Source organism: Ursus arctos, unplaced genomic scaffold (assembly GCF_023065955.2).
Source record: "Ursus arctos isolate Adak ecotype North America unplaced genomic scaffold, UrsArc2.0 scaffold_5, whole genome shotgun sequence".
NCBI classification, from domain to species: domain Eukaryota; kingdom Metazoa; phylum Chordata; class Mammalia; order Carnivora; family Ursidae; genus Ursus; species Ursus arctos.
In genome coordinates, this window is record NW_026623067.1 from 32698580 (window position 1) to 32716122 (window position 17543).

Genomic DNA, 17543 nt, shown 5'->3' on the forward strand with positions numbered 1-17543 from the left:
TTCACTATATACATTTATATATTTCCAAATTATATATTTGCATATTCCACAGATGCTTTTAGCTTCAGAAGGACTCACGTATCCTTAGTGTTACTTCTACTAACTCCAAAGACCACTTTCCCCTGCACAAAAGGAAGAAAATGATTACATTCCTACCATTAGTCGGTGGTGGTAGACAATCTCCCCACAGTTCAAGAAAAAAAAATCCTTTGAGAGTGAAACTCTTCAGTAAGCACACTGTAGACAAGATTAGGCATCTGTCTAAGAATTTGTTGAAGAGATAGTTTTTTGTTTTTGTTTTTGTTTTATCTTTAAAAAACCGCTGCACCCAACCTGGGGCTTGCATTGACAATCCTGAGATCAAGAGTCGAATGCTCTACGGACTGAGCCAGGCAGGCGCCCCAAGAGACAGTGTTTTTTGAAAAAGGAATAAGGGATGACGTGTGGGGTCCCACTCCTGAATTTAGCTAAATTAAGGTTGCTTGTCATCCTGCCCTTGCCCCTCTTAGGGGAGAAAATGTGGCAGGAGCAATGGTGGTGATCTGCAGGAGCCTTGGACCCGGCTCCTGAGCCCTGTGGGACAAATGGAGGGAGGCATTCCAGGTCTTGGGCCCTTGGGGGACCTAGCTGCCAGTCACAGGGCAAGCACCGCACCTCTTTAATACCCTCGCAAAGACTAGCCAGGGACTGATTGGCACCATGCTATTCTCATCTTGTCTGCATCCCAAATCACTCCTCAGCATCTGACCAGGTAGCTTTTTCAGTTTCTATACATGTCCCTTGCACTGTCAATATAAATTGCAGGTGAACTTTCTGGTTCCACTATCTATTTGGCCAGAGGCTCAGCCTGCGGAGTAAGCAAAAGGAGAGCCCACATCTTAGACCTCCAGATTTAGCAAAATGAAAGTACTAGACACCCAGTTAAATTTGCATTTCAGATACACAACAGATCATTTTTAGTGTAAGTATATCCCAAATGTGTTTTCTTTGGCAACCCCACCACATTTTCCAATCCATATTTAAGGCTTTGAAAGAAAAAAATGAATGAGTGCATGGATGAAGAGAATGATCAACAAGACAGAAAGAAATCAGAGATGTAATTAATGAATATCTAACACGTTTTTGTCAATTTATAATATTTTCTTTTGATTGTTCTTTTAAATTTTTAAAAATTTTTATGACAATAATGTATACACGCAACAATTCAAATAGTACTCAAAAGCATAGGGTGAAAAATAGCAGTCCCCTGTCCCATCCAACCCCAACCCCAGCCTGATAACCCAAAGGTACCCAGTTAAATAAGCTCTTTCAGCTGTTTCTCCCAGTTTTAACCTCCTCTTCCATTTCTCTAGATAATATGCTTATAGTGCTATTTTGTTGATTTGTCAATTTTAGACATTATCTGCATTCTTGCAATTATGGGAAATGAGGATTTGCTTTTATTCATTGGCACCTGCATCCTCCTTCTCTTTCCTCCAGCTTCCCAACACAGTTTGTTACAATCTTTGCCTAAATCAATAATCCGTGTTTACATTACCATGGCTATGTAAATTTTTGTGGTGTTGCATTTATTTTCTTTTACAGTTTATGTGTAATGGGGGGGGGTTGTAGGTAGTAATTGCTTCATGTTTTTTTATTTACTCAATTTTTAAATGAACTTATTACTAGTTCTTACAACTGTCGCATAGCCCCTCAACAGAATTTTCTGCCTGGTCATACCTGTCAGGTAATCTGACCAACCCCACCTGAAACTTTCTATCTTCTGGCTCAGAGGGGAGCTCTTGCCCCTGGGCCTTCCACTCCACTGTCATCAAGGCTCTCCTTCAGCATCACCCTGGGAGCCCCTTTGCTCTCTCCTGGGCATGTCATCCTCATCCTTGGATTCTTTTTTTATTTTTTTTAAGAGAATAGAATGAGGAGCAGAGGGAGAAGGACAAGCAGACTCCCCACTGAGCACAGAGCCCAAAGTAGGGCTTGACCCTATGACCCTGAGATCATGACCTGAGCCCAAATCAAGAGTCTGAAGCTCAACTGACTGAGCCCCCCGCACCCCTCATCCTTGAATTATTCTTGTGTTTGGGTGGAGAGCTTCCTGAGAAAGGGAGCATGAGAGGCCCATTATTTGTGATCTTTTGTGTCTGAAAACATCTCTTATTCTACCATTTCTCTTAATTAATGGTTTGGGTTTAGATTTCTAAGCTATAAATAATTCTCACTTAAAGTTCTAAAGGCCTCACTCCATTATCTCCCAGCTTCCAGGGTTGCTGTTGAGAAGTCTGGTGCCATTCTGATCCCTGATCCTCTCCATTGACCTGTCTTTCCTCTCTGGGTCCTTTTAGGGTCTTTTCTTTATCCCTGGTGTTCTGACATTTTATGGATAATGAATCTTGAGATAGAAATCTCCCTGAAGATTTTATAACATTCTTAAAGCTTTCTTCTCCCTGAACCTAGACATTCTTCCTCTCCTTCCCCTCCCCACATACCTGTTTCTCATGTCTGATACTTTCCTTCAATGTCTGGGGATCTTGGCTGTCTGATAATATCTAAGAATTATGCTTTGGAGAAATGATTCGCTCATCAGCATGCTTGGGTGGAACTTGTCCAACAGTGGACTTCCCTGGAGAGGGTAGTTGGCCATGAGCTGGCTCTTCCATTGAGGGTCTGTATCGATACCATGCCTGTATCTGTAGGTCTTTCCCTCGAGTTTGCTCAACTTCTAAAGAAAAATGTACTGTAGTCTCCATCCTAGGGGTAAGGATTGTGCCTGAACCCACAGTTTTCTGAAAGCTGGGTGAGGAAAAGGGGCTGGAATTTTTACCTTTCAGTATCTAGATTTCTGTCTGTTCTCCATATTTTCTGCACTTGATGCCCACCCTCCCCAGTGAGCACCTCAAGTGACCTACAGGAATGGGCAAGGTGTGGGACCCTGCTGCCCCCGGGACTGTGTTCTCACGTGGCCTCCACCAGCCCTCGCACCTGCAGCTCTGCTCTGGCTGTCCCCCAGAGCCCCCGTGCAGGAATTAGGCCTTCAGCCTCCCCCATGCTGCCGTGTGACTCACCACTCCTTCCGCTGCTTCCCACCTTCCAAAAATGTGCTCCATCCTTTGTCTGCTTCCATCTCCTCGCCTGTTCTCATAGACCTTGTGGATTTGTAACTCTTTTTACTCCTTTATAGTTGTTTTTAGTAGAGTTTTGGGAGGGAGCAGATGGAGATTCATGAGAGGCTCTTCTGTCACATTTACCCAGAAGTTCCTTCGGGTTCATTCTCACTCTGAAGCCCTCGAAGGGAACAATTTCGAGACCCCTTTCTGAAATAATGCCTGCTGTCAGTCAACACAGCCACTTTGTATTTTATTTGGGGGTAGGTGTCTCTTTGTGGGAAAAGGATTTCAAAGTCCAAACACACACACTGTTTAATCATATTAGTAAAACACTCTTGACCTTTTGAACAAGATCCAAATGTGGCCCTTTGTTTTTGTCTAGGACTGGGGGACAAAAAATCATGAAAGGCATTTTGAAACATGGTGCTGGTCCCAGCGCTTACCAGACCTTCTCTGTCTCCCCAGCTTGAGTAAAAGCAAGGAGAATGCTGAAATACCATCTCCTTGGAATTAATCACGAGCCCCACCACTCCAGCTCTCCTGTGTTTACACATTACTGCTATTCTGTTGTCTCTGCTGGCGGATCTCCTTTCATCTGCAGCCCATTCAAAACTCTCTTCAGTTAAAGCTGCACACGTGGCTCTTGAATTAAGAGGGGCATTTTAGCAATAATTCCTCATTCCTTTTATTGGAGGGCTCAAAGTCTTAAGGAGGGATCACTGTTGTTTCAGTGTGTTCTGCTGTGGCCAGCTGACACTTAAAGTCCAGATAAGCAAAGGAGAGAGAGCAGGGCCAGGAGGCCGTCGCAGGGAGAGGTAGCTCTGTAGCTGGAGCCTGGGGTTAACAGGAGAATGAATGGACCAGGATGGAGAGGGCTTTGAATGCCGCACTAAGGGCTTTGTGCTTTCCTGCAAGCAGGACGACCTACTCAAGGATCTTTAGCAGGAGAGTGACATGAGATAAACTATGCTTTAAGAAAATTTAAACTGAGAGCTGTGGTTGGGAGGATTTAGAGCAGGGAGAGGCTGGAGTCTAGGCAGCCAGTTAGACAAAGTGGTTCTTGACCCTGGCTGCAGAGATCACTGGAAGAGCTTTTTAAAAAATCCAGATCCTGGGGCGCCTGGGTAGCGCAGTCGTTAAAGCGTCTGCCTTCGGCTCAGGGCGTGATCCCAGCGTTCCGGGATAGAGTCCCACATCAGGCTCCTCTGCTGGGAGCCTGCTTCTTCCTCTCCCACTCCCCCTGCTTGTGTTCCCTCTCTCGCTGGCTGTCTCTGTCAAATAAATAAATAAAATCTTTAAAAAAATAAAATAAAATAAAATAAAAAATCCAGATCCTGGCCTGGACCCTGAGAGATTTGGTTGCAGGGGGTCTGAACCAAGGGAGGGAGGGAACGAAGAATCTGTGTGCTTAAAACATTCCCTGGGTGTAGCACTGAGCTATTGCAACAAACCAATAAAGGGGACTAGGCCTTAAAGTGGGGAGGCAGAGGAGGAAACAGATTGGCGCGAGGCTGCCCCCTGAGGAGGAGTGGGGGAGGGGGAGGAGGAGAGAGTCCCACCTGACCCCTGCCTGTTTCAGGGCCTGGGGGTGGGGGTGGGGGTGGGGGGGGTGGGGGAGGCATGAGGAGGACCACCAAACTAGGCTTGGAAAGCCAAGTGGAGGCTGGTGCCTTCCCTACAGGAGAGCTAGAAGATCAGATTTGGAAGAAGACGGTGCCAGCGGACATTCAAGTGCCAAAGGAGCCTGGGATTTAAGCATCTGGCTCCTACTTACAGTCATGGAGTGGGTGGGGTTGGAGAAAGGAGACAGTTCACATCCCACTGGTCTCCCGAGTGTGTGGACACACGCACGGGTACATGTGGACAGCCCAACGGTCCTCTTTGGCAGGAGTCAGAAAGTGTGGCCGTTCAGAGCTTGGGCTCTGGAAGCCAGCAGCCCTGTTGGTGTGACTGCGGGAGCCACAGCCTCCTCACCTGCAGAAAACCAGTGACCCAGCAGTATGGCTATCAGGCTGACTTGATACGCTGCCGGCGAAGGCTGGGCACAGAGGCTGGCACGCAGAGATCACTCTGTAAACAGAAGCTGGGAGTAGTGCTAAAACATGTTAGCTCACTTCTCAAGCCAGGGAGTCATAAAGTCTTTCATTCAGTGTCTCTCACTCCTGCATCTGGAGAGCTGTAAAGTATTTCATTCAGTGTTAGGGGACAAGTCCACAGGAAGGCATGAAACCTTTTGTTTGTTGCTACCCACCCCAGGTGGCGTTCTCGGGGTATGTTTTTAGTAAGTCCTTTGCCTTTATTTCTAGGACTCCTCAAGAAATGACAGTCCCTTGGTGCTGCATTTAATTGGAGAGGAGCTCAGAGACGGGAGATAATAATTATGACACCTGAAATGTCAAGTTCTTCACAAGTTCGCCATTGCCCTGTCCCCCTGAACAGCTCTGGGAACCCAAACCGTGCAGCCCCCAGAGCATGCCCTGGGTCTCTCAGCCAGGCCTCACCTGGGAAATCTGAGTGACGTTGACACGCAGGCAGCAGGAAGACACACGGTGAACTGAGGAGCCTGTGCTGAGCTCAGAAGAGGTGAGTTGATGATCTGCTATTTATAGCCGCACTAAGAGGCTCTGGCCGCCAGCTCGGTGTGAGGCTGCTGGAAATGATGCCTTCGCAGAGCTGAGAGCACAAAATGCAATTGGTGATTCATGGGCAGCAGCCACTTGAAATACAAACATTCCTGTGCACCAGCCCCACCCGCCTTTCAGACGCCCCCTTTGGAAGCTTGTTGAACAGAGTTGCCAGCCTACGGCCTCCATGTCTGCATGCATTTGGACAGAAAGTGAGGGTAGGCAGGTTCCGCTCCAACCAGGGGCCTGAGAAGGGCAGCAGCACTCCTGAGAGGACACCAAGAGCCTGAGCCGCCCCTCCCAGAGGCCTTGGCTGGAACCCAGGTCAGGCTGAGTAAGAGCCAAGCCCTGGTCTCTGGAGGCCACCTGTGCTGCTGGGCCCCAGGGGGCGTACGGGTCAGAGAAAAAGGACAGTTCCTGCTCCTGCCCTTTGTCTCCAGGGGCAACGCTGGTCATGGGGCAGCTTCCTGATGATGCTTGTTCTGCCGGACATGCAAAAATGTACAATGAGGAAATCCCGGTAGCTTTTTTTTTTTTTAAGATTTCATTTATTTATTTGTTAGATAGAGAGAGTGCACACAAGCAGGGGGAGCAGCAGGCAGAGGGAGAAGCAGGCTCCCCGCTGAGCAAGGAGTTCGATGTGTGACTCGATCCCAGAACCCCGGGATCATGACCTGAGCCGAAGGCAGACGCTTAACTGACTGAGCCACCCAGGCGTCCCTCCTGGTAGCTTTTTAACTTTTTCCCCCAATTCCATAGCCCAGCACCTGTCACCTAAAATAGCTGTTGTTTCTTTTCCTTTGGTAACATCTTGGCTTTCAGGCCAAAGTCTACCTGGAGGCTCCAACCCAGCTCATCCTATGCGAGGAATGCACTTGGGAGTCTCTTAGCTTCCTGCAACCAAGACTGGTTTGAAAGGACCCAACCAGGATAATGAGGCATAAACCAACCAAGCTCTGGAGCTCGATTGTCTGAGGTCAAATACCATCTTCATAATTGCTGGCTATCCGCCTGCATCAAATTCCTCTGAGACTCAGTTTCCTCACTGGGAAGATGGGGATAATAACGGAACCTACCTCACTGGATGGTGAGGAAGAGGAAAAGAAGAAACCTACATAAAGGGGTCAGCACAGTGCCCAGCACGTGGAAGGGCTCAGCAAATGGAAGCTGCCTCGGCCACTGCCGCCATACTGGTTTTTGCTATGGTGTCTTGGCCTCTATCCTGACATCACTCCTATGGCACTGAGGCTCCTTGTAGAGGTGGTGCCCTGGGGTCTCGAGAGAGACTCTCTACCCATTATGAATACACCCCTCATCAGGCTGCTCAGTGAGATGGACTTCACCCCTGGGTTGTTTGGCCCATTGCATTGCCTCTCCCTCACACTTGCCTGGGAATGAGGTGCCTCTACCTCGAGGTTGGGCCTGCTGGGCCCTGACCACCCTACTCCTGCCCTTCTGGGTCCTGGGGTGGCCCTCAGGGGCATTAACTATCACCGTCCGGGGGGGAACTCACCTGAGGGTTCTAGGCGCTAACCTGAAGTCTGTAGCCAGCAGATTACCCACCTCACCTACCAGCTGGACACGCATTACAAACTGCTGATTCATGAAGGCTCATATGGCTTTGGCTGTTTGTACGTTCTCTCATCTCCAGCTGTCAGCCAAAACATAATTGTAGCTGTCACTTTGGCAGCAAGATGCTGTGATGTGTCCTAATACAACTGCTTCTGCTCCACAGCAATGAGCTTTTAGGAGGTGGGAGGAATCTGCAGCTGCTCCTGTGGAGAGAGCCGTTCTGGAAAGTGGTCTGTGTGATATTCACCAAGGTGCAGCCGTGGGGGTGGTGTGAACACCAGAGTAAGGCCCTGCATTAGAACTGGCCCTGACATGCTTTCGTCTGCAGCTATAGTAATGTGATTCTGATGACATCAATTCGTAAGAGACTGCCATTGAAATGAGGCGTTTTGGGCAGCTGGGAGAGCTTGGAAACCACCTTTAGACTTATATGCAATTTGGACTCTAGTATGCATGGGGTGAATGAGGGGTTAGACAGTGAGGTACACGGTGTAGGGAGATGGCACCTGAGAGACAGCTGGGGCCAGACTGGGGAGCAAGGGACTTGAAGCCAGGCCATGGAGCTTGGACTTGAACATGCAAGCAATAGGAAGCCACTGAAGGACTTAAGGGAGAAAGTGATGTAGTCAGATGGCATTGGGAGTCTGAGTTCGAACACCCGCAAGCAGTGGCAGTAAGAGTAAGACTCTCCCTCTCTACTACAGTGGTATGCTCCTTGGGAAGTTTTCCTGGAGCACCTGGAGCATTGGCCCCTGGATTCAGGAGTGGCTGCAACTTCATGCTTAGTGGGTAAGTGTGGGAAAGGCCAGCCCTTGTCAAGCCAGTTGAGTGTGCAGCAAGCAAGGGGAGGCACAGGGCTCATGCCTTCGTTTGTCCTTGGTCCTTCTAGGCCAGAGTTCAATAAGGAAGCACTTCGTGCAGATGTGGTAAATGCAAGGGATTACGGATACTTATTCCAAAGGTAAGTGGAGCCTCCTGGGGCTAAGAGATGGTCCCACTGCCTGTGGGTATTGTCTCCCCTACCGTACATACACACTTAGAAAACAGCAGAGACGAATGTCCAAGTTGGTTGATAGAAGGATTCCTAGAAGGAAGGTTTTACTTTTACAAGCGGTTGTACTTAAATCAATCCCAGTTTATAGGTTGGTTTCATGAAGGCAGAAGAATATGAAGCGTTGGGACCATTGACGGTGGGTGAGCCACCCACGGCAGTAGAAGCCAGAGCATATCTGGACCATCGTGTAAGTCAGGAGGAAAACAGGATTCAGTTGACAGAAATTTTGTGTCGCCTTCTCAGAAGTACATTGTTGTGCAAGCAGAGGTTTGGCAGTGATTCTCCCTTTCCGCTGCAAGCTAGGGAGGGCAGGCTGCCTCTCTGGTTGTTAGGGGAGGGAAGGCAGGAGGAAGAAATCCCATTCTGGCATGAGCTTCCATCAGCATTCCCCAGGCTGGGCTGCCAAGGGGCAGCAGGAAGGAGATGTGGCACATGTGGAACTGGGGAGCTCCTGACACAAGGTGGCTGTGGTGGGTGCCTGGAACGCTTTGGCCTATGTGTGGCGCCTGAACCTCACCCTCTTCCCTGAGGGCAGACAGCATGTCATAACCACCTCTGCCTACCCATGGCTGGCTTGTAGCAATATGCCAAGATGTAGTTTTACCCTATTTAGTTTGCTTTTTGCTTTAAAATTTAACACGTAATGGGTTTGTAAACATTTTTTACTGTCAGAAAAGTCCAAACAACCATATGTACAGCTTCACAAATAATTATACAGTGAATGCTAATTTTTTTTATTTCTAAAGAAAAGTACAGAGGGGCACCTAGGTGGCTCAGTCGGTTAGGTGTCTGACTTCGGCTGAGGTCATGATCTCAGGGTCCTGGGATCAAGCCCCGTGTTGGGCTCCCTGCTCAGCCGGGAGCATGCTTCTCCCTCTCCCTCTGCCCCTCACCCTGCTTGTGCTCAATCTCTCTCTCTCAAATAAATGAATAATCTTTTTAAAAATTTTTAATTTTTTAAATTTTTTTTAAAGATTTTATTACTTATTTGACAGAGAGAGACAGAGAGCCAGAAAGCACAAGCGGGGGTGGGGAGAGAGGAACAGCAGGGGAAGAGGGAGAAGCAGACTCCCCACTGAGCAAGGAGCCTGATGCGGGGCTCGATCCCAGAACCCGGGGATCATGACCAGAGCCGAATGCAGACACTTAACTGAGTCACACAGGTACCCCAGTAAAAAATCTTTTTAAAAAATACAAAGAAAAGTATAGAAAAAGAAAATAAATGACCCTTAAACCTTTGCCTGGACAACTTCCACTGAAATTCTGTTAATGTGGGGCTGAAACTCAGAACCTTAAGATCAAGAGCTGAATGCTCTACCCACTGAGCCAACCAGGCACCCCTTCATGATACATTTTTTTTTTTTTTTTGAAGATTTTATGTATTTATTTGCGGGAGAAAGAGAGAGAGAGAGCACATGCATGAGTGGGGACGAGGGGCAGAGGGAGAGAGTGGAAGAAGCAGTCTCCCTGCTGAGCAGGGAGCCGAACTCAGAGCTTAATCCCAGGACCCCGGGATCATGGCCCAAGCTGAAGGCAGACTATTAACCAACTGAGCCACCCAGGCGCCCCATGATACATTTTAAAAGAGGATGCAATCATGCCTCTCAGATATAAAATTAACATCTGTCAAAGATTTTATTCATAAATTAATGAGAGAAGCACTAAAATATTACAACCAATTCAAAGGAGAACTCAAAGTATTACCCATAGATGGTCAGTGAAGGAATGCTGAAGTTATTTTAGAAATGAATGTGAAACTGGTCGATACCCACAAGGCAATAGTCAGTTGTACTCCACCAAGCAGTCTGTGTTTCTGTGAACAGGAATTGCTTGCATTCCTATCAAGCTTCTATGACTTAACTCCCATCTTTAGAGTTGAAAGCCATCTAGTCAAAGACAGCAGAAGGCAGAGAGAACCTAGGTGGGTGGGTTACTCAGGATGCCCACTCAATTTCAACATCTTTCACAGTTGTTCCCGCCACTTGTCATTGACTCCCTACTTACATCCCTCCTAGGATTTCCTCTACCCACTACCTCTGCTACCCACTACCAGCTCCCCCAACCCCTTTGCCCGTGTTCCAGGTGATGAGCCAGCACTGGAAGCCAGGACTGGGAGAACCAACCATTGCCTGGGCTGAGCCAGCCAAGTGCTCCCAAGGCTCTGACTCTGCTTTTGTGGTGGTGGGCCCTGGAGTTGTGAGCCAGGCTAGCTCAGGGCTGGTAGTCACATTGGGTCTTGTTAAAAATGGTTAAGGTTTTATGAAAAGGGACCAGATTAGAAACGCAGAGGGAAAAGACTTGTGGTCCGGCACAAAAGACAAAGTGCTTGTCTAGTTCCAACTGTCTAGTTCCTAGGATGACTTTGTGCATTTGGATTCTGTGAGAGTCGTCCTTTATGTTTGAGTCAGCTTGGGTGAGTGTCTGTTCCAATAATTCCCTACCTAAGAGAATAGCTGACATGCAAGATATATTATGATGGAGGGGCGGCAGGTAGCATCTCAATCCTCCCTGTCTGAGGCAATTTCCCACAGAGTTCGTGGTCTGTGTTGGCACCATGGAGCATTATAGCAGCCCCAAAGGGCAGGGGGCAGAATGGTACATGATACAGTGGAAAAGAACAAATACCTGAGTCACTTTGTACCCTTTTACCATCACCTCACCTCCCACGAACAAGTTTTCTTTTCTCTCTTTTTTTTAAGTTTATTTATTTTTTTAGTAATCTCTACACCCAACATGGGGTTCAAACTCATGACCTCGAGATCAAGAGTCATATGCTCTTCTGACTGAGCCAGCCAAGCACCCCATGAACAAGTTTTCTTATCTTAAAAATGGGGGGCAATTCTCCTTTCTGGCTTGCCTCCCAGGGCTACTGTGGGGTTCCAATGAGAGGCATGGGTAGGAGTCAAGGCCTACTGCCAAGGCCAGTCATGTGGTGGGAACTGAGCCCACAGCTCCGCCAGGATGGGAGAGCCCGCCGCCTCTGTGCAAAGTGCTTTGGGAGAAGAGGTTTTGTGCAAATGGCCAGTCATGATTAATTGATGGGGAGGCTCTCAGGCAAAGGATCAGATTTCACAGATAAATACACACAGGCACACACACACACACACACACACACACACACACACAACACAGAGGCACAGTTTGGCTCTCCCGAGAAGGAAATGTTCATTCAAGGTAAGGCAAGTGTATCTAAATGAAGGTTTTCCATACCTTCAACAGGTACCTTCTCACAGTCTTCATTCATGAGCATGTACGTACTGAGCACTATCCCAGGCACTGAGATACTGAGATAAAGAGTTAGCTCCTGCTCTTATGGTACTGGGAGGCAGACATACAAAAAGCTTTACCAGGGAGTGTAATAAGCACAGACAGAGGATATTCTAGCAGCACCAAGGCGGAGCACCCACCCATGACCCCAGTGGCTTCAAGGATCTTCAGAGAGTATGCAGAGTAAAGTCGGGTGTTGCTGGAGTGTTGAGGTAGGTGAGGGTTTGGCTGAAGTGGGCAGTGGGCCCATGGGTCATGTGGGGACTTGGGCCCTCAGAGGGAATTCCATGCTTAAGAAAGTGAGTGGTCACTTGTGTCACTATGGTTACTATGGTCCGATGTGTACTGTAGAACAGTCAATGTGCCTGCCCACGAAGCACAGGTTGGAGGGAAACAGATAAGGACCCTGTAAACAAGAGATGTTTACAGGCATCCAAACAAGAAGCGATGACCTGAGGAAAGGAGTACAGGGAACTGATTCAAGAAATGTTTGGGCCAGGATTTAACCTGAGAAGCAAGACAACAATGACCCTCAGGTTTTTAGCAAGGGTGACCGTGTGGGGAGGATGGCACCATCACAGGAGAAAGCACAAGAGGAGAAGCAGGTGGGGGCGGGGGGAAGGGCTGGGTGATGATGACTCCATTTGAGACATGGTGAGTATGAAAACCTATGTGCATCCAGGTGGAGGCATCCAGGGGAAAGGTGGATATATAGGTCTGAAACCTAGGGAGCAGTTTGGGCTGTGAAGCTGGAGTGACTGTGGGCACAGACAGGTTTATAAGAGTGTGGCGGGAAGGAGAGAGCAGGAGAAGAATTGGAGGGGGCATCCTTTGGCCCCCAAATGCTCTCCTGCTGAGAGGGAGGGTGGGAGGAGGAGATAAGGGCAAAGAGGGGGTGTTTGGAAGCCTCCTTATGGGAAATAGAAGAGAATCTGACCCAGGCCTAGCAACACAGGGGCCCTACTGGCTTTGGAGGTGATACATCTGCATTGACACAGATCTGTCCCCCTCTACAGGACTTAGAAGCCAGGAAGGCAGGCTGAACTATGTGCCTGGGCTATGGTCTTGTGAAGAGGTTGTAGCAGAAGGAAGTAGGAGGTGTGGAGCAGAGACAGCTAACTGTTCACCAAAAAACCATCATCCTCTGCCCTTCTATGGAATAGAATTGAGGATAGGAAGGGGTTTCCCAGCAGAGACTACGTTTCCCAACATACACTCCTCCCCTCACATCTGTTGCATCTAAGAGTGGTCCATTGACTTGTTCTTGCCAACAGAATGTCAATCAGGGAAGACGTGTCATTTCCAGCCCAAGATAGTTAAGCAGCAGACATATCATCTCCACCTTTCCTTTCTCTCACCTCCAGATAGAGATCCTCTTAGAAACCACATGTTGGAGGTGTCAGAGCCACAGGGTAGAACGTTCCTTCTCTCTGACTCACCATTTAGAGGAGAGACACCAAATGAACAGGAACACCTGTTTGGGTTTAATGTGAGCAAGAAATCAACTATATTGTCTGAGCCAGTATACAGTTTGGGATTTGTTTGTTATAGCACCTGGCATTACCCTAATTAATACACGGCTTAAGAAGATTTTTGGTTGTTCAGATGGCTCTAATGGGGCCAGGCTGGGGAAACAATTGAGGCCTCCAGGAACAGAAGGTTTTTGTTAAAGTCTAAGAGCAGGAGTGGAGAGAGAGAGAACTGGAAAAATCTAACAAGTAGGAGGTCAAGGCCTCTGGTAGAATTCGGGAGGCTAAGATTTCAGAGAGAATCTATCCCACTGTGTGTCAAGAGCCCAGAGGGAGAAGGTGAGGAACAGTAAGCAGGTCCAGGAATTGTGATGCTGAGGGTCAGGAATTGTGTTGGCTGGTCACTCCGCTTGGATGTCATAGGTCTGTGATGAAGCTGGACATGGGGTAGATTGGCTGTTGTCTTGCAACCAGGACACCAGGAAGGAGTGCTTTAGTGAAAAGAAAAGACTAGCAGGACTGCCATCTCTCAGTCCTGTACTATGGCTGACTGGACCTGAGCATCTCGTCACTGCTTAGGATTTGCTCACTAGGCCACCTGAGATACACTCCTGAAAGCTGGCCCATGAAAGGAGCACCTGTAAATGCTGAGGTAGGCTCACTCCATCCAGAATCAGCCTGACCTACAACAGGAGTGCTATCTTCAGTTGGTAGAGCAGCTTGGCACTCTCCAAAGTGCTTATTTACATATCCTTTTGAACCTCATGGACATCCCAGAAATACCCATATGAAGACAGTGTCTGTGTGTGCCAGGTAGAGTCACCATAATGTTCAGTGAGATCCCTCAAGGTGGGGTAGATCTAGGATCTCCTGATCCTTGGCCTGTTGTTCTATGAAATTCCTTTTAAAGACATTTGTAGACATTAACTGCCCATCATTTTAGGAAGATTTAGGCCTCAACATGCTATTGACAGCAGGTATGACTGAGATGGTCTCCAAAGGCGCTTCCAGCTAGTGATTCTTAGAAGAGTTTCTAAATGAATGGTGCCAAAACAGGAGTAGGTATAGGAGCGGCAGAATGCTCAAAATAATAGTTGTGAAAATAAGAGTAGTTTATTTCTATTAAAAAAAAAATCTGAGGGGTGCCTGGCTGGCTTAGTGAGTTGAGCATCTGACTTTTGGTTTTGGCTCAGGTCATGATCTCAGGGTCCTGGGTTCGAGCCCTGTGTCAGGCTTCCTGCACAGCAGGAAATCTACTTGTCTCCCTCTCCCTCTGCCCCTCACGTGCCTGTGCACTCTCTCTCTCAAACAAATAAATAAATCTTAAGGCTCCTTCTGTTTTGTTGCTCTCCTCTGTTGTTCCATAACAAATCACTTCAAAACTCAGTGGCTTAAAACAACAATAAACATATATTATCTCACACTTTCTGTGTGTCAGGAATTCAGGAGTGACTTAGCGGGGTGCTTCTGGCTTGAGCTCTCTCATGAGATTGCAGTCAGGATGTCAGATGGAGCCCTGGTCATTTGAAGGCTTGGCGGGGACTGCAACACTGCTGGCAAGTTGGTTCCAGCTGTTGACAATAAGTCTGTAGTTTCTCACTACTAGTCATCCTCCACAGGGTTGCTTGGGTGTGCTTACAACATGGCGGCTGGCTTCTACATGCCCAGAGCAAGTGATTCAAAAAGGAGTAAGACAGGGGTGCCTGTGTGGTACAGTGGGTTAAGCGTCCAACTCTTCGTTTTGATTCAGGTCATGATCTGGGGATTGTGGGATTGAGCCCTGTGTCAGACTCAGCACTGACTGCAGAGTCTGCTAAAGTTTCTCCCTCTCTCTTTGCTCCTCCACCCTCACCCCACTTATCCTTTCTCTCTCTCAAATAAATAAATAAATCATTAAAAAGAAGAAGAAGAAGAAGATGGAAGTGCAATGTCTTTTACGATGGAGTTTCAGAAGTCACACTACCATTTCTGCAACATCCTATTGGTTACACAGGTCAGCCCTATTTAATATGAAACAAAACTAAGCACTGACATGAATAGCAGAAGTTGAGAGTCACTGGAGGCCACCTTGGAAGTTGGGCTGCTTCATCTGCCATCCTCAAAGTGTGGCTTCACGCTCATGTTTCAAGATGGCTGCTCTAACTCCAGCTATCACATCACCAAAGGTGCTTTTTAGCTGCATGAAGAAGGGAGAAAGGAAGGTGTGCCTTTTCCCTTTAAGGATACTTTTCAGAAGTTGGATACACCATTGCACTTATATCTCATTGATCAAAACTTAGCCACACAGCTGGAAAGGAAGTTAGGAAATTTAGTATCTATCAATCTATCTAGATTGATTGATTGATATTGTATATCAATACAATACCTGTGTATATTTCAAAGGATGGGGTGGGGGAGAGGGGAGCATAGAGACCATCACTACCTTGGGTTATTGACCTGGTTAAGGACTCATGACCCATCTTGTCTGATAAATAATTTGTGTGTGTGTGTGTGTGTGTGTGTTTCAGCCATGGGGGAGGAGTGCAGATTAGTGCTTTACCCTGTAATTAGTGAATCTCAATGTAAAAAGAAAATAGTCCTTAGAAGAGCTCAAGAGACAAATGAGCATTAAAAACAGACCTAGTCCTAAAACCCAGTCAAGGGTGGTCCCAAGAATGAAGATGATCCAGAAAATGAGAACATTATCACAGGAGGCATCGTGAGGGCAGCCTCATTCTGCACTCAGACCTGCAGTTTTAAATAAATTCTAGGCAGCCCGATTTACTGATCCAAATGCAGAAGCACAGATGGGCAACTATACCAGCTGTGTTTTTAAAAGATCATATGATTCTTGATCAATGAACCGAAGAGACCAAATGTAGACGTGTTTAAAGCTGAGCTGCAGATTTGCCCAGAGACCTCTTAGAGACCAGAGCAGGGCTTCAGCAGCCAGCTGAGTGCTGACTCAAGATGGGGTGAGGGAGTAGGGAGGGTGATGAGCCATCAGACAGCCAGAGAATTCTGAGGCCTGAGAGGTCCACAGAAAAGCTGCCCTGGCAGAAGTAGGGCAAGGCTCTGACTTGGCCAAGTGGCCAGTGACAGGAAGCACCGTTGTTCTAGAGGAATGTAAAGTCTGAAGCAAGAAGCCTGGGGCTGAAGCACCCAAGAGAAAAACTGGTCCTGCTACTAAGGCCCTTCTGACAGAGACTGGTTTCTCCTTGCTACACAGCATGCCTGGGCAGCAGATCCTTATCCGGAGGGTGGAAGAGGTAGACTGAGGACTCTGAGGTCCTTGCTTTATAGTTTCCTACCCACCTGGCTGATCTCACATCCCTGCCCATGGCCCAAGCTGGAGAACATACCTGAGTCCCGCATCCCTACCTGGCCATCTCCAGATGAGGCTGGCAGGACACCCAGGGAAGGCAACATACTCAGGCCACAACCCATGCTCCTTATTGCATGTGGGTTGTCAATCATCACCATATTGCTGTTGTCCAAGGGTCAATTTCCAGAGAAGTGAGGGGATCACAAAAGCTCCCAGCCTTTCCCACTCTGCTTTGGCCTGAGTCCCAAGTTCACCAAGAACTTGGGGGACCTCTACTGGCTCCTAGTTTGAGGACCCTTTCAAGAGAGACACCTCCAGGAATGGCCAACATAAGGCTCCAACCTTGGGCAGGTCCCTGGAAGCTAAGGGTGAGCTGGTGAGGGGGGCTAAAGCATCTTAAAGTGGACTTGAATTGGCTTGGGAAATCTGGGGCTGTTCTCATGGCTCTGTTGCACCAGTGATTAGTGAGCTCAATGGGGCAGACACTAGGCTACTCCCTGGGGACACAGAGCAGAGGAAAGTTCATATGACATCAGTCCAGACACATAAATAAAGCAAAACAGTGGAGGGTGCAATGTGCAGTGATGGGTACAAGAAACAGAAATAATGGTGGAGGGGAGTGCGCTAGCAGAGCGGTAAAGGAAATCTTTACAGAAAAGAACTGGAGTTCCTTAGCTGGCAGTGGGGCCAGGTGCTCTGAATTTGAAACTGCCTGTGGTAGATGAAGAGAATTTCCTTTCCTGATGTGTATACTGCACTCTGAAGTTTCTGGGCCCTTTCAGGGTGCAGTGTGGGCTTGATCTTTTCCACTAAGCCACTGAAAGGAATCAGAGACAGGAGAAGATGCTCCCTCTCTTTAGGGATTGTTGGCTTTTCTTTCATCTTTGAGTCCTCAGTACCTGGTCATGACAATGGAGGTACCATAAAGAGGAAGGAGAGAATGCTCTTCTGATCTTGGAGAATCTACCTCAAACCCAGTCCTTTTCCATGTTAAGTCTCCAAGTGGCCTTCGATGGCCTTTTAGGCATGACTGTCCCCAGTAGCCTCTGACAGGGCAGGAGGCAGGGCTAGGAGGTGCGCTGGCTGGGGCACTCTGGTCTCCCTTCCTTGGTGTCAGACCCAGTCTGTCAAAGTATCTGGGTCTCTGGGATC

At 47.9% G+C, this 17543-nt stretch overlaps 1 long non-coding RNA gene across 3 annotated transcripts in view; it reads left to right on the top strand.

Annotated features, from left to right (window-relative positions):
- Window positions 1–17543, top strand: part of LOC125282960 (uncharacterized) — an 80606-nt gene that overhangs the window by 13887 nt on the left and 49176 nt on the right. For 2 of the 3 annotated variants that reach the window (XR_007190444.2, XR_007190446.2), the window contains exons 3-5: window positions 5408–5684; window positions 8002–8086; window positions 8187–8258. This is a non-coding gene — a long non-coding RNA (uncharacterized LOC125282960). Of the gene's footprint in view, window positions 1–5407; window positions 5685–6547; window positions 8087–8186; window positions 8259–17543 lie in introns of all 3 variants that reach the window. The other variant, XR_007190445.2, reaches the window with a different exon arrangement.